We start from the raw sequence: 17,565 nt of genomic DNA on the forward strand, positions 1-17,565 counted from the left end.
GTGAAAACCAAGGGAGGAGAAACTGGTTCTGTAATTGGCAAGCCATTCACAGTCTTTGTTTAATCCTGAGCTGATGGTGTCAAATTTGCAGATGAACTGGAGCTCAGCAGTTTCTCTTTGAAGTCTGGTCCTGAAGTTTTTTTGCTGCAGAATGGCCACCTTAAGATCTGCTATTGTGTGGCCAGGGAGTCTATAAGGTGCCACAGGATTCTTTGTTGCTTTTACAGATCCAGACTAACACGGCTACCCCTCTGATACTTCACACAATGGGGTCCAGGTCCTTGACTGGACTCCTAGGTGCTACCATAATACAAATAATCACCATAATCCAACAACCTCAAGACAATTTATGAAGCGAGATGAGATGGACAACTTTTCTGAAGCAAACATCCATGCGAGTCTTTCTATGGGTGCTTATATCAGGGCACAAGTGGGACCTCCACGCATATGGAAATTTCAAAAGACGTGCCAAAGGATGCATGCACTCAAACGGGCTAGACCGTGAGAGTAGTCATTGGGGTAGGTGTCTGCAGCTGCTTCCAGAATTCCAGGGAACTGCACGGGCTAACTTAGATGCATGCCAATTAGTGGGGGTCCAAGCAGGCATAAACTGTGAGGCACATGAAATGAGCTGCCATTAGAACTCCTTTGCAAGCCTGACAAAAGAGTTCAAAAAAGGCAGCTGTTGAGGGGAAGGGGCCTGAGGAACAAGCAGTAGTGCTGAATGTATAGCTATAAACACCTACATAGTCCATGCAATGGCACAGTTCCCACTTGCCTTGTGTTTAGTTGACTCCGCCCACACGCCTGCGCGTTCCCAGGTAGCATAATGCAGCAGCCTACAAAAACAGGAAATCCACTTAGTCCTCAAAACATGCTGGCTGTCTGCAAAGCCAAGCAGATCTTCACTTGTGTGTTGGCCAAGTATGCAGGATCCTATCATGACACCTTTATTCTAAGGAACTCAGGCCTGTCAAGGCTCATTGAAAGCAGAACAGCACAATATAGGCAGGGTGGCTGCTGCAAAAAGCACTTTAAGCAAACCCTTATGCACCTTCAGTGTTTCCCTAGGACACACCCTGTCATTTATAGGAGACAGGCTTTCTACAGTCAGTCTGCAGATCCCAGCAAAGCAGAATGGCAGTCAGGCCTCTCTGTAGGTGGTCTGGTAAAGAGCCTTTGGCATGCTCAAGAGGTGGCTCAGATGTCCTGTTCAGTTTGGTGGGCAATTCATATAGCCTGGAGAATGTGAAAGCAGCAGATGAGGCCATCTGGAAGTTCTGCCAAACCCCACTTTATCCCCTTCCTAATTGAGATCAGACCCTGGCTCTTAGACACCTGAAGAGTTAGTGCTCAAGCTGTGGGACCTATTAAATTAGGTTGTCTGACGTACCTCCTTGCACAAAAGAATACTTCTTGGACAATGTGTAGGTTTGTATTTTTTTTTGTAATTGCAAAAGTGTTTCACTGAAACTAGACAGATCAAGTTCTAGCCTAGAATTTGAATCTGAGTTCTGAGCAATACAATTAATTGAAGATGATCTTTCTACATCATCCTATTTGATCCCAGTTGAAAGATATTTTCCACAAAAAGCTGAAAGGCTATTTTGTACTGCTCTTTGATTTGTATCTGCTGGCTCCCCTGTCTGGAAATTATTAGGGAAGAAAATTGGTGGCTTTTGTGTAGTTTATAATGCATTCGTTTACCTCCTACTCTTATTATCCAACAATATTTTCCCTTGTTTCTCAAGAGCTGTGATTAACAGAAATGATAACTTGTCAAAATACTGGTGAATGTTAATCAAAAGGGGAGTGTTTAATATTGATATTTTGCTTTCTCAAGCAAAATAACAAAACTAGCATTTAAAAAACAACAACAACAACAAATACACCACTTTAAGGGCATTCTCACCTTCAAGTAACTTGCTTTCTAAACAATAAATATCACTTGATTATTAATAGTAACATTGACTGGCTTGATTTTTCTGTCACAAGTAAGTCTGCATTTGTTTGTTCAAATACTGAAATTAAGAAAAACCAACAAACTTTTTGTATTGCAGTCTTAAGAGACAGAACAATGATCACAGGAAATGGTTCAAGCCATCTTCTATACATGAAATGCTACTATTTAGAATGTGAACCCCCCTCTCCCCCCCCCCGCACAATATTGTACACTAATTACTCCAGGAATAAAAGATAGAATAATATGTTCCTCTACTGGGGAAGGTTGCCGTAAGATTTTATGCTAACAGGTTTAGTAATACACATTTCTTACCTACCCCCATTTATGTTATAAAAATAGCTGGGACAATTTTAGATAGGGCAAGTTCTATACAAATAATAATTTATGGCTTTCTGCACATCTAAAGTCTGAAAGTTGACCCACCTGGATGTATACCTCTAACTGATTTCAGACTTGGGTACACCTTGGGTAGAACCTTGGGCCTGCTGAGGTCAACAGCAAAACGTCCACTGACTTCACAGGGTTTAGGGAGAGTTAGTGCTTATCCTGTGGGTCCTCAAGGAAAAAAAAGGCACTGTCTGGAACCCAGCCCTTGTGGACGGCTGCTCCTTCCATTAGTAACAGCCTTCAAAAGTTTGATGATTCTAGGGGGAAAACAGGAGTGTGAGACACCTTGTTACCCCCAGCCTTTAGTGAGAGGCAGCTTTGCCCAGGTGGCTGGGTGTCAGCTCCCTAATGCCCACAGCCTGTCAGCCACTCAAGAACTCTCCTCTGGGCTATACAAGCCCTGCCTTTGTCTTGCAGATTAACAATAGATGTACTCCAGCCCCCAAGTCTCTTTGAATCATTCCCCTATGACATCCAGCCCCCGACACTGGCTACTCCCAGAAATCCCAGATCCTCTGCCCCCCAGGGAGCAGTGCAGCACAGTGTACTAGTTTTACCCTGTCCTTTGAAGTCACACAGATCTGTGAGCACATTAATAAAACAAAAGTAGATTTATTTAAGTAAGAACAGAGTCAACTAAAGACAAGAGTGGTGGAAATAAATGGATACAATACAAAATCATAAAATGCAAACCTGGGTCCACGCTTAATAGTTACCATTCCTAACTAATAAAGTAGGTTTCCCTTTTATGTCCTTGGGATCCTGTAGGAGGTGGGAGCGGGCCACTGGCCCCACCAGGCAACCTGCTAGCTGCAAGATGAGGAGGTCACATGGCTCTGGATGGCTAGTACCCTGAGAATTGTGTTTTTTTCCCTATCAAAGCAGAAAAACTTGTATTCAGGAACAATACTGCTTAATATATAAAATGGCAGTGATGTCGGAAGCCATTCAAACAGACTTCAATGAGAAACTTCAGGGCTGGAATTAATTTGCAAACTTGACACCATCAAATTAGGCCTGAATAAAGACTGGGAGTGGCTGGGTCACTACAAAAAGTATTTTCCCCTCTGTTGATACTCACACTGTCTTATCAACTGTTGGGAATGGGCCACATCCACCCTGATTGAATTGGCCTCATTAGCACTGATCCTCCCGCACCCTCCCACCCCTCGGCAACTCCCATCTTTTCATGTGCTGTATATTTATACCTGCCTACAGTATTTTTCACTCCATGCATCTGATGAAGTGGGTTATAGCCCACGAAAGCTTATGCCCAAATAAATGTGTTAGTCTCTAAGGTGCCACAAGGACTCCTCATTGTTTTTGCTGATACAGACTAACACGCCTCTCCCTCTGAAACCTGTCAAACAGAAGATGATTTTATAAGCCACTGTGGAGGCTGCCTCACCTTTTATGAACTTCAAATGATAACATAAAACTGAATGATCCTTCCTGACTCCTCACACGAAAGCTGGATGATACCTGGTAATTTATATAGATTTGAAGTACTAGCCAACAAGTACCATTTCTCTGTTCCGCTCTGTTAGAGTGCAGCATTCATTTTTTCCTCTAGCATGACTACAGAGATGAAGAAAGATGCCTTTTCTCCACAGACCTTTGATTTTAGGACATTTTGTGCCAGTTTATATAGACCGTAAAATAGTCAAATTAATAAGGGTGTATTTTCAAAGTCCTACTTTATGGGTGTGGAAATGAAGCAACCATTTAGTTCTACTGTAAAAATCAGATTAACTGCAAAGTGCGATTAAAAATATTGACCTCAGAGTTCCACATTTCGACCTTGGAAGATTGAGAGCTCTGCGGTGCTCACTGGAACACAGTATGCTTTTCAAACATATGACAGCTAAACTTCACAGCCAGTCAGGAAGCTGAAGTGCAGCAGCATGCTACATGGCCTTTTCTGATGCTGTGATGGAATCTTGCCGTAACCCGGTTGTGCCCCCATTTGCAGAACAGCGATGGAGCCATTTACACTTAAACCACTAAACTTCAGGGAAAGATTTTTAAGAGAGGAAAAGCCATTCTGTCAGAATCAGTCAAATATGGAAAATTAACCTTTAATAAGGATCACAGATTTATGGCACGAAATACTTTAAAAATTTTCCTATCTATTTTAGAGTTTTATACTGCTATCTGTCAATGCAGCATTTAAGCACTTTCCACATAAATTCATGTCTGGTTTCTTTGTACATTCACCGGAGCAGTGGGTAAGGGCTGAGAAAGGAATGGATGTGAGTGCTATGGCTTTGAATGGGAAGTTTTCTGAATTACTAATAAATAGAAAACTTGATCGGGATTATTTTTTTAAGTCAACCGTCTCCATTTTCTCACACTGTATTGTTTCTCTGGTGCCCTAAGTAATAATGTCATAGGATGCAGGCTTCCTGACACATATTTGATATTAGCTAATGTTTGCTAACTTGCTTCTTCAACACAAGGATCTTCAAAAAAAACCCTAGACAACTGGATTAACCTCACCCCCACACCCACACCCCCCACATGCTTCCCTCCCTCCAGATGCAATTACTCTGAAGAGCAATTTTCTAGAATCATGGCTGTTTGCCAGTGGAATACTTGTGCAGTTTTTGCCTTCAGCTGAAAAATATGGTTCCAAACTCTCACACAAAGGTGCTGATTGTGACAGGGGCCTAAATCCAGCCTCCCATTTTGTACTCACAACTTTTCAAGTGCACATAAATGTAGTTTTGAGGAAATAATCATGTGTGGGTGCAACTGATGTCAAATTCCATGTCTGTGCGCTAATATACTGTTCTCTAATTCACCAGATATACCTGCACAGCCAGGTAATTAAATGTGTGAATGACATCATGTGCACCTCAATTTATTTGCATCCACAAAAATACAGACAAAAGCCACTTCTCAAAGTTAAGCTGACAGCCTAAAGTCAAAAAACAAAAAAAGGAAGTAAACCAGGTCTGTTTATTAATGTTTCGATAATTTCCTTGTATTCTGTCCTTTAACTGTTTTAATTAACAGTGAATGGAAGCAAGACAACTTGTGATAGACTTCACAATGTGAGAGCTACTTAAAGAGCAACAGGCCTTTCCCAGATTGCCAACCAGTGAATGTTTAAGAGCTATATAGGCCAACTGTGTCCAGAGCTTAAGTGGGATTTTGATGCTCGAGTCTGTTAGATAGTGTACAGTTCAGAAACCAAATATCCTACATCCCAAGTGGAATTTTTGCGTGAGTGGATGCACAGCAGTGTTAACAAGGGGTAAAATGTTACAGACCTGTCACTTCTCATAGTTTTACAGTGGGCTTTGCTGAAAGGTCAATAAACTTGCTATTTTTTTCTTCTAAAGAATGTCAACAAGTCAACTGTTTAAAATATACATTTTTTATGGTCAATGCATAATATTTATGGTCTGAAAACAATCATGAAATGCTTAGCTGTAACTTTTTATTGACACAGCCTTCCTGTTTCTATGACTAGCTTCCTCTGAGGAAAATGGGACGTGTTGGATGATTTCCCAGTTTCTATTTGTAGAGGAAGTATATGGACTAACCACCAATCAGCACAGCTACTAATCTGCAGTCATGGAGGGACACCTGCAATTGAACAGTTTCTTCTACTGTGAAAGATTTGCAACTATCAGAATAAAACTGTTCAGCATGGAATGAAGTTGACATTCAATCCTGCATGAATAGCCTCACTCCTATTATACATATAAAACTGCATAAGGAGAGACCAACTAGAATTCAAGTGTGGGTCTTTTTCATTCTAAATGGAGATGAGTAGTATCTTGGAAATGGAAAAGAAACTGTGGTTAACCTGGAAATACAAAAAGATACATTTTGCTCTTATGTGCGCATATGCCAATAAGGCTCTTATCATTGTAGTACACACTTGAAGGTAGCATTTTCCCCCTCTATTTTCTATGTTGCATATTTGACAGCACATTGTGTATAGTCAGTTTCATTGTTCTGTTGCATTAGATACTCAGTTTCTCCCTTGCTGAAAAGGCCCCTATAAACATCAATTGAGGAGCAGAAAAATCCTTAAAATTGTGGGGGGGTTGGGTTTTTTAGGACTTTCTTAAATTCAGGATATGATATTTAGGAGCTTCTCTTTCAGAAACCGGATTTTTTTTAAGTATTTGGATTAGTCAATATAAAGGGACTATTTTCAGTGGATGCATGGACAGGACCTAGCACAAGGAACCTTCAGCCCTCTATCATGGCCTCTACCACATCACCCGGCATAGCAAGGTTAGCAGAGCAGCACTGCCACCGGGCCTGGCCTTGCACTCCTCGCTCAGACAGAATTACCAGTGCAGGCACTAAAATTGTGTGACAATTAATTTCTCCTGCCCATCTGTCTTTGTAGGTAACATTGTGATTGGTAGCACTGGGTGTTGCTATCCTTGAATGACCCCTGCTGATGCAAGGTGAATGTTTATAGTCTTGTCTGTGCCAAATGAGGCTGCTGTGCTATAGGATGGATTCTCCCCTCAGGGGAGGGCAGTTTTAAGTTGCAAACAAGGTTTCATAGGATCCTTTGCTGGTGCATGCTTTCTGTGGGCTATGTGGAATCAATGCATTATTTGGGTACCTGAGCACTGAACCTTCTCTGGCCAGCACAATCCAGTTTGGGGGACTATGCCAGCCAGCTGCAGGTCACCATGTGGAGTGAGAATTGTTGTGAGACACCCCTCCACTCCCCTTTCTGAGCAAAGTTTCTGCTGTTGGTGGCCCTTCACTAGGCCTGCAGGGACCTCACAGGGAATGAAGATTCTTGTATGGTTTGCAGAGATAGAGCTTGCATAATAGCAGGGATAGCATGTAGCGTCCCCAGTCTATAGTCAAACTGGCCACCAGGCAAAGTTTCAAATATTAAAAAATTAAAGAGAATAATGCACTTTAATCATTATAGCATCATGCTCACCCTTCCCAGGCCGTTCAGATGAAGCTCTCTGTGGTCCATGAATGCTAGTTCCAGGGGTCTTAGGTTCCAAGGATCCAGTTATTCCTCTCTCTGTGTGGGGAACAAGGTATGACCCAGGATTCACTGTGATTCTGAAAGACAAAACACAGTTCATGCAGTGTGTTTGTTACCGAGGATACACAGAGAAGAACTGTGTCCTTTATGAACATATCCCCAGTGAATTTGAGCACTCACTAGGTGCTGACCCAGAATGTTATGAAATTCCTTTAAACCAATTAGAATGCTACAAAGGTTCAGTCCAAGAGTAAATTATCCCTTTTCTGCAAGCCTGAGTAAGCAGGTTAGGCACCTAGATTCAGTGACAGCTGGGGATGAGGAGTGGGAGAAACTGAATCTATCTTCTCAAGACTTGGAGCAAGAGTTGAGCTACTCTGTGACCTCAATTAGGGCTCCCATAATCTCTTCTGCAACATTGCCCTCCCTGCCCACTAGGAGAGTTTGGCTGGTGGATCTATACAAATAGTGGCTCTACTAGCTAAAGCACAACCAACCAGTCCCCCTCTTCCCCAAAACACCCCTCTATACAAGCATGTATGGTGCCCCCTCAGTTGCATAGTGTTTGGAGTGCTGATCTTCCGAGCTTTCTGCACCTCTCAACCTCAGCTCTCTCCCACAGCAGAACTGCTCTGTTTTCATTGTGTTTTAGGGCTATTGTGCTAGGAGAAGGCAGGGAGCAGAATTTGTTCCCAGCGTTCTATTTAACATTTTGTTCCATAGTTAATTAGCATGCTGATATAACAACATAGCCCTCAGAGGATCCAATTAAAGATAGGCACAGGGAACAGACACAGGTGCCTGGGAGTTCCCAGAAACACCTCCACAACAGATCTCACGCCACACAGGAGGCAGCATTCACATGTTCTGTAAGGTTTTCTGACAAGCAATTGCCATGCACAGAGCCATCAGGACAGCTGTACAGAATGAAAGCATGCCCATTTGTACAGTATATTTCATACCAGATGACTACACTCCAGGAAAGGAATGTGCCTGAACCACATTTACATTACTGCATATTCATCTCATATATGTGCAAGTCATGTTTATTTCTCATGCTTTTCCATCACCATCACATCCGATACCATCCACAGACTGGTTCTGTGTCATACTTTACTCAACAACAGATAGGCAGCTTATATGGTATTTTTCTTCTTCAGCATTGGCCTACACATTCCAGGTCATGACTTTATTATATCATGAGTTTTTAAATGATAGTATGTTATTCCTATGCAAAATAGCAGTGGTTTTATTTTGATTCGCTTGCTGCTGGAAATGTCTATCTCATGGAGCCACACTGGCTCACATGTTTTAGGACTGACCTAGGATACAATCCTTTGGCTAGAAGTACACAGGAGGATTAATAAGATAATGGATATCTCCTGAAAAGTTACTTCCCAGAACTGTGCTTTGGGATACATCTCATCAGCTTGGAAATTCCCCAGTCAAAGCTTGATACTCTAGAGCAGTGATTGTAGCCAAACAACTCCGATTGCTTAGGTGGAAGAGCAAAGTGCCTCCAGGGATAGAAGCTTGGCACAGTGATTTGGCTAACCTGGCAGCTAAAGAGCAGGCAACATTTCAGAGAAGAGGGACCTCTGAAAAAGTTGAAAAGATTCGGTCTGACCTTTTAGAAATTTTTGATTAATTCCTAGCAGATGCAAACTGTCCTTTACCCTCCCAGCCCCCTTTTCTTCCTTTCCTTTCCTTTTCCCCCCTTTCCATTCCTGTACTTTATTGTGTGTGCTCTTTGTGTCTTTGTTCTCCCCTTATTTGTGGAGAAAAAAAATCAATAAAACAGAAATTAAAAAAGGATAATGTGAATCATGTGCCCATTTTGTCAGCACTCTATACTTGTTTCATTGCGAATATTTCATGTTGACATCAGTGCTTGAAATAAGCTCTTGAAAGATCATTTGCACTGTTCACATGTCCACAACAACCAGGCTGGAAGTGGGGGAGAGCAGAAATTCCAGAGGGTTCAGAATGTCTGGTGGACCAAAGTAAGAGCGAGAGCACGCTAGATCAATAGTCTAATGAAATCAGATATACTGGGTTGGAAGCAAGATATGCACGCCTGATGTCATTATATAATCAAGTCAAAGAATTTAAAAATATATATTAACTATGTTAATATACTCTATGTTATATATGCATCCATTCTGTATTTTACGTCACATTTCTATTTTTAAATGCATGCAAATAAACGTTTCCCCTATATAACTCTGTGGTGGATACGTGCCTTATCAAATAAGGTGAAGGGAGTAGTAGGAAATTACCTTTATGGTGGCATTGAAGCCTATCAGTGTGGAATGTAGACCTGTCTGTTCAGAAAGGGTGTGTGGGATGGCCACAGGGCCTTCAGAGGGAAGCCTTTGACTGCTGGGTTACCAGACAGGATACAGCAGGGAGGAGGAGCATTCCAAGGTGGAGCTGTCCTCTGAATGCCTGCAAGCCAGCTGGCCATTTTGCAGGACTGTAGGGGCTGATAAGATGAAGAGGGCACATGCTGAGGGGGAAGTGGGGATTTTGGACATAGGGAAAGAGCTCCTGACTGAGGGCCGATTCTCATAGACAGACTCCATTTAAGAGATTGTGAACCTGGTCTGAAAAATGACCAAAAAAGGTGTAGAAGGCAGCATGCTACAGAGAACAGAGCATTGAACTGGGAGTCAGAGTGTCAATTCTTGTCTCTGCCTCTGACTCACTATGGGACATTGGGCATGTCCTTAGGTGCTCTGTGCCTCCATTGCCCCATCTGTAAAGGGAGGGTGATGTTTACCATCTTCATGAAGCACTGCACCATCATCAGATATACCGTAAGATGCTATTATCAAATACCACCCAGGTGGGCATCTGGAAATATTTGGTGGGTGTATGTGTGTGCTTGCTGCACCAATAAAGCACCCATTCACAACAAAAACTCTTCTTTCCTTAAAGACTCTTAACAATAGCCCCAGGAGTCAATCACAAGATCTTATATTCATCCCGGATTGGGATCTTTGAGTGCTGGTCTGAGTATTTGCTAAGGTTGCCTTTGCTTATTCTTTCTTAGGGTTTGTCTTCATGTCCAGCACTACAACTGTACTGGTGCAGCTGTGCCACTATAAGGCTTTAGTGAAAGTGCTGCTACACTAATGGGAGAGCTTTTCCCATCGGTGTAGTTAATCCACCTCCCCGAGAGGTGGTAGATGTGTTGATGGGAGAAGCTCTCCCATTGACATAGCACTGTCTACTAGGGTGACCAGACAGCAAATGTGAAAAATCAGGACAGCTGGTGAGGGGTAATAGGAGCCTATGTAAGAAAAAGACCCACAAATCAGGACTGTCCCTATATAATTGGGACATCTGGTCACCCTACTGTCTACACGGCAGGTCAGGTCAGTATAACAACATCACTCAGAGGTGTGGAATTTTCACATCCCTGAGCGACATAGTTATATAGTGATAGGTCTGTAGAGTAGACCTGGCCTTAGTCCCTATGGGTTTAGCTACCTGGCTGCCACAAGGGCTGTCTCAGGAATCAGCTCTTCAACTACAAACCAAACCGTGACACTTGCAGCCACCCACATCAGACCTGATGCTGCAAGGGGTTGTCTTCTTAAGAAGTGCTGAGCACCTTCTTCAAAATGCTAGCTTCAGTGGGAATTGAGGGCATTTGTACTTGCAGGAATTGAGCTCATTATCCTGGCCATCCGTCCACTTTATCTTAAGGAATCTGATACACTTTACAAAATGTACGTCCAGTTCTGAACCCGCCCCATCTCCCCCATGCACACTCAAGCAACACTACACCTGAGGTCAGTGGGAATTTTGCCTAAGGAGTGTAGAACCAGGCCCTTTTTGTATAGAATAAGAATATTTAGCTCTTATTAGACCATATATTGGGATTGATGACTGGGGGAGACTTTCAAAGATAAATGGAGTGAGGTGCCTGTCACAGATCTAGTCAAACACTCAAACCAGAGTGCTGTGAGGGGATCCAAATTCTGAATACCTCTGTGCTTTAAGCCTCTGGAGTCTGAACAGAGTCCATGCTCTGCCTTTGGTTTGGGGTCTTTAGACACACTCTCAGGTTACAGTTCCTCTACTGCCCCCGCTTGAGAGCTGAGACCTCATCGTTCAGCTGTCTAGCCCCTGAAACCAGTGCTGACCCCTCAGATTCCCCACACCCTCACCCAGAACTCCAGTCAAGTGGATGCTCTAGTTTCATTGGTTCACTCTTCAAAGGGCACACAATAGGTATAACACACCCTTTGCACAATGTTCTAAAAGCACCATTGTTCTTTACTGCACAACACACACACATATATACAAAAATAATAAACCCTATATGCATTTCTCTGTTTCAATTTCCTCACCACTCTGGAGCATTCTTTGGGCTAGGGTCAGAGTCCTCTAATGGTAACTAGGACCCTTCTGCTTCTGAACCATGGTGCCTCTCTCCCCATAAGCCAGTTTGTTCTCTCTGCCTTTGGTCCCGCAGCTAAACCAGCCACCCCCTGCTAGGAAAGCCTGCCTGACTCTTCTCTTGTCCAAACTTCCAGTGTGTCTCTCCCGAGCCTTCCCCCCATGAGTCCTTTCTAACCCCCTGCTTTGTCACCTCTGTGTCTTTGGGAGTTTTCCACATTCTCCACTTCTCCCTCCCTGCAGACAAGCCGGAGGAAATAGCTTCTTTCAGCCTCACCCAACCTCTTGTTATACAGGTGTTTCCACCTGAATAGACAACCATTTAAGGCCTAACAACCAACCACTGTCCCTGGTCTGGAAAAAACAGACTTACAGACACATCAGCAACAGTGATTTCCACATTTATATAGAAGCATTTAATGATACAGCAATTCTCATCGTAACTATTCCATAATGTCAACCACAATTCATAAGTGGTACAGAAAGATTCCCCAAATCATCCCAGGGCCAAACTCCCATTGACTACCAATAAGAACTCACTCAACTGCCTGCTAAAGTCTAGGCATCTAGGTATTTCACTAACTGTGCAGAACTGCTCTAAAGGGACTTGTCATCAATGACTACTGTCACTTGATATTTTTTGTTTAGTTGGAAGTTTAAAATAGAAAATTCTAAGACTAGAAAAGGCAACAGCTCCAGGAAACAATGGGCAACGTGGCGTGTAGGCAAACATGCCCAAGGCAGTATCCCCAAGACACCTCACAGGGAAAAGAGGATAAATCTACCAGCTGTTATAGTGGACCTTGTATTCTTGGGTTTTCTCTAGTAATGCTAGTGCAAATTATGCCTATTTTTCATTTAAAAAATTCTTTGTTTTTCTAGTCTTTATTGTATCCCTTTTGTAATCTTATCCATAATTATATATATGCCATTAAGCCCATTTCACTGAGACACCAACTAGTTATCTTTATGCAGAATGCAGCTCTGCTGTGTTTTATTAGGGATGGGATTAAACTGCAGAAGACGCTATTATCTTTAAATCTATAATATCATCAAATATTTGCACAGAAATCACTGGGATTGCTCAGGGTTTTACAGGGTTACAAAGCCTCAAAGTAACCCAGTGAGCAGTTTGTTTTTAAAGGGCATAAAAGGCCAGAATAAGGGCACAGGGTATTAACAAGCAATAATAATTTTTTTACCATGCTTTTGCTTTCTTATTCTTTCCACAATGCAGGATACCTTGGGCATGATTCTGCTCCCATTACAATGATTTTGCATTAGTGTAGTTCTATTGACTTCAATAGAGAATTCCTCCAGATTTACACTGGTATAGAGGAGAGCAGAATCAACCCCCTTTTCTCTCAATTGTACTTTAAAATGTTGATTTGTGTACAGCACTGGAGCATAATGCTGACAGTGGAGCTACAGATTCAAGACTCAAACACATGCAGCCTGATACCTGTGAATTTCTGGGGCCAGAATGTGGTATAACCATATTATTCACACCAGAAACCTGGTTGTAAAAGGAGTTCTATGCATCCAGTCAGCGAGCAGAAAGAATAGCACATGTAACTAATCATAACTAATGAACACAGCCTGGATTTGAGAGTTCAGATTTCATGAATGTTATTTACTCTGACCTAAAAAGGTTTGTAAAATGATTTCAAATAATGACCTTTGACTACAGCTCTGTCTGCTCAGCAGCAGCAAACAGCCAGAAAGCGACCCTTAGAGGCAGAAAAGCATTCTCCTTGACGGAGAAGAATCCTTTGGTAGCATAGAGCCACTTATCTCCAGCTGATGTATAGTGTCTTTCAGACCAGGCAGTCACCTCATCAGATCTCAGTCTCCCCCCCCACCCCCGCCACTTACTGGTTGCCAGTTACCATCCCTTTGCTCAGCCAATACCAGTCTCTGCCCCTCCTTCCAGTCCCACTTTCCCGTTCCCCTATTGCCAGCCTTCAGTCCATAGGCACGGGAACTAGCGCTGCAGGGGGTGCTCCAGCACCCCCAGTTTTTGTGCGGGTTCGTGCCCGCCACCCCACGCTGCCAGCACAGTGCCCAGGGCTCCGTTCCTGTCCCCTCACCTGGGGTCCCAACTCCTGGCTGCAGGATTCACGCCTGCGGCTCTGCTCCCGGCCCTGGCCATGGGTTCTGGCTGCTGCTGGACTTGAGCCCAGGGCTCTGTTCTCAGCCCCCCATGCGAGGTCCCAGCTGCCGCTGAACTTGAGCCTGGGGCATTTTTCCTGGCCCCACATGCAGGACCCCAGCTGCAGGACCCACACCCAGGGCTCTTTTCCTGGCCCCGCATGGAGGGTCCCAATTGCCGCTGGCCCTGCACTCCAGGGCTCTGCATACAGGATCCCAGCTTCTGCCAGCCCCACACCTGGGGCTCTGTTCATGGCCCCCATCTGGAGTCTGTGTAACCCACACACCTTCTGGGCATGGTGTTCTGTCCCATCTAGTGGCACTGAGACCACTTAAAGAGCAATTAATGAGTCTGCTCTACAGCCTTAGCTAACAGCCAGTTGGCTTTTAGCTCATGTGGTAGAGGCTCATGAGCTCCAGAGATCCCTGGTTCAACCCTTCCCACCGATGACTGGGGTCCTTCAGTATTATATCTGCACATGGGGTCCCAGCTGCCACTGGCTCCACACATGGGGTCCCAGCCTTGGCCTCCTTACCTCTGTCCGCACCCTTCCCCCACAGCCACAGTCCCACTCCTGACTCCAGCTCTGGAGGGTGGACGGGGGAGGGGCACAGACAGGTGTAAGGGGGGGATGAGGTAAAAAGTTGGGGTGGGGACTGGCTTTCAGCACCATCACTGTACAAATTGTTCTAGCACCACTGCTTCAATCCCAGTCTCCCTGCCCCAATCTACTCTCTACACACTCCAGACGCTCATGCCACCTCACCTGCAGATCCATCTCTTGTCCCTCCTATACTTGAATCAGGCATCTTCCTCCTCCAGACCGCCTGGGCCCAACAGGGTGGGGGGCTCATTGAAAGCAGGTGCCTTGGTCTTATTTCAGGTGCCTAGATCTAGCATAGCCTCAGCAGCCCAAAGCTGCAATGTCAGAGAAAGTCCCCGCCCTAGGCTGGAGCATGCTCAGTGCAGACAGAATCTTCAGGGAATTTAGCTACAATCTAAGCCCTGGTGTACACCACAGAGTTAGGTCAACGCAAAACAGCTTATGTAGACCTAACTCTGTAAGTGTCTACACTAAAACGTTGCTCCTGACAACGTAACTCACCCTCCCCACCAACTTAATGGCTTCACCTCTGCAAGACGCGTAGCACTTAGGTTGACATAGTTAGGCCAACACAATGTCAGTGTAGATGCTGCATTGCTTACATAGACTTGCTGGCTTTCAGAAGCTGTCCCACAATGCCCCACACTGACAGTTAAATTGATGCAAGCGCTCCTGGTTAGGACACACATCAGCGACACAAGGAATGTAGTGTGGACATACAAAAGTGATTTAATTACTGAGGTGGCTCTACATTGACATACCTTAGGTCAGCATAAGGTATGTTTACATCACAAAATTAAGTCTTTGCTGAGCATGTGCAAAGTGTGATTTTTCAAAGGCTTGTAACTTAGCCAAATTTGGATGGCCTGGGTGACACAGCACAAGACACATGCCTGATACAAAGGCCACCTCTGGCCAAATTTCAAATCCCTGATCTAAAACTTGGGGGTGACTAGGGCTTTTTTTTTAAAAAGGGTCATTAGAATTTTTTAACATCAGTAAAACATATATTCTCCCAGCCTTGTTCTTGGAAATCACTAACTATTTTGTCAGAAATTTTCCAAAAATATTCAGCCTCAGAAAAACACTTGGCATGGAAAATTTCAGCCCAAACAGTAAATTTGGCAAAATTATAAGCAAAGTAAACACATGGCCTTATAATGGGAAGGGTCAAGTAACCTTAATAAGTGGCGCTAATAGCCTTGCCTATAATTCAAACACAAAGTCCAAGAGATAGGGGCTCAAGGGGATGCACTGATCACTACTAGGTATTTTGCCTTTGATCTCTGTCCCCCATGGGTAACAGCTAAGCCTTGCAATCTCTCCAGCACCTCAGGCTAAGTTTAACTGTGATACTTGCATTTGCATCTGTCACACAAACTGGATAATTTTAAAGTAGAGAGGTAACCTGCATTCTCTGATTTTCTTGGTAAGCAGATATGCTTCTCTTGCCCTTGCACAGCACGATTTCTAGCAAAGGCTAAAGTGCTTGCTGTGTTTGTGAAGTGATGCTTGCTTCATATCTATGGTAATGGGGATTTGGCAGCTCTAGTTCTTGCATTAAATCTGTTAGTATTCGTTATCCTTTGGACAGGCTACTCTTAATTCATCAAGCCCATGATCTCTGGCATCAGTAAATGCCAATGGTAAAAATATGGCAAGGTGCTACCCTCAGACTTTGATTTCAGTGTTGCCATGGAAGCAACAGATCCATAAAAAAAGGAAACAAATATTTCAAATTATCCATTACTTCAATTTAAGCTCCTTAGCAACTGTTACAGATTTCATTGCACAATCGGACTTTGAAGCAACCCTAGCAAGGACTGTCGTAACGCTTGGCTAAAAAGCTCAGGACACTTCAAAGCTCTGCTGTTGGCGATCCTTTTGAAAACACAGCAATGGGTTTGACAAGAAAGATGTACTTCCCAACATCCATCTCTCCCAGGCAATGCCATGTGCTCTTACATGTCACAGGGAGTCCTGAAGAAGCAATTTTTCATTGCCCCACGCAGCAGCTTGTTGCCAACAAAGAAATTTGTTGGGGGATGAACACTCACCTCTATTTGACGGGCTGGCACATGACTGCATTGCCAATGACATCACGTACATGTGGTCACTTAGCAATGGACAAGTTTAAATAAGCCTTTTCCCCACCATGCCTTTCTGCTCACATCATGAGCAGCTTGCTTTCCAGCATCTTGAGCAGTGAAAGACTGATTACAGCCTTTGCAAGACAGATTAGTGCTTGATGGACTGGACTCTTCTAGAGTAAATATCCCATACAGAGCTGCTTAGAGAATAGTCAGCATTGTCTGAAAATTTTCAAAAGAAAAAAAAGTGGTGGGGTTTGTTTTTTTTAATTTTTCACAAAAATTTTAAAATTTTTAATGGAAACCCCAAGAATTAAAATTTTTGGGTTTCAAAAACTGTTTGGTTTTTTTAAAGCGACAATGTTTTTGGCTGCTGCAGCCAACAGAGCAGCCCAGAATCTCAATGGCAAAAAAAGTGACTTAAAAGCTACTTTCTGTGCTGCACTCTCCCCTCAAAACAGGAGAGGAGGCAAAAAGAAATAGCAGGAAAAAGAGGAAAATAGATTCACTGAATGTACAGAGAAAGCAAATTAAAGATAAGGAAGAATGCAACAGTTCACAAGGCACTTCATAAGGAGAGGTCGACGCTAGAATACTTTTTCCTCCTCCTGGATCCACATTTGAAAAAAGGATGTTGAAGAATGGGAGAGGCTGCAGGAAAGAGCCAATTATACAATTTCAAGGCTAGAGAAAAATACGTTAGTGTGAGAGACTTTCCAAGTGGATTAAGCTAAACAGGAACAAGACACCATTATCCCAGAATAAGAGTGTCCACACATGGCAATATTTGGGGAATAGCCGTTCCTAGATGGTTCCATGTGTAGACAAGCCCGTAAGGAGTTCAATCTGTTTAGCTTATCAGAAAGAAGATTGAGAGGGAACTTGATTATGTGATTGTATAAATACCTTCACAGGGAGAAAGTACTGGGTACTGAAAGGTTTTTTTATCAATCTAGCTGAGAAAGGCATAACAAG

The 17,565-nt window shown here is 43.4% G+C and overlaps 1 long non-coding RNA gene across 2 annotated transcripts in view; it reads right to left on the reverse strand.

Annotated features, from left to right (window-relative positions):
* Nucleotides 1–17,565, reverse strand: part of LOC120408365 — a 55,388-nt gene that overhangs the window by 20,861 nt on the left and 16,962 nt on the right. The window contains exons 3-5 of one of the 2 annotated variants that reach the window (XR_005600641.1): nt 7,281–7,411; nt 2,387–2,607; nt 779–839 (exon numbers count right to left, since the gene is read on the reverse strand). This is a non-coding gene — a long non-coding RNA (uncharacterized LOC120408365). Of the gene's footprint in view, nt 1–778; nt 840–2,386; nt 2,608–7,280; nt 7,412–17,565 lie in introns of those variants that run through there. The other variant, XR_005600642.1, reaches the window with a different exon arrangement.

This window comes from Mauremys reevesii, linkage group 6, assembly GCF_016161935.1.
Source record: "Mauremys reevesii isolate NIE-2019 linkage group 6, ASM1616193v1, whole genome shotgun sequence".
Lineage (NCBI taxonomy): Eukaryota > Metazoa > Chordata > Testudines > Geoemydidae > Mauremys > Mauremys reevesii.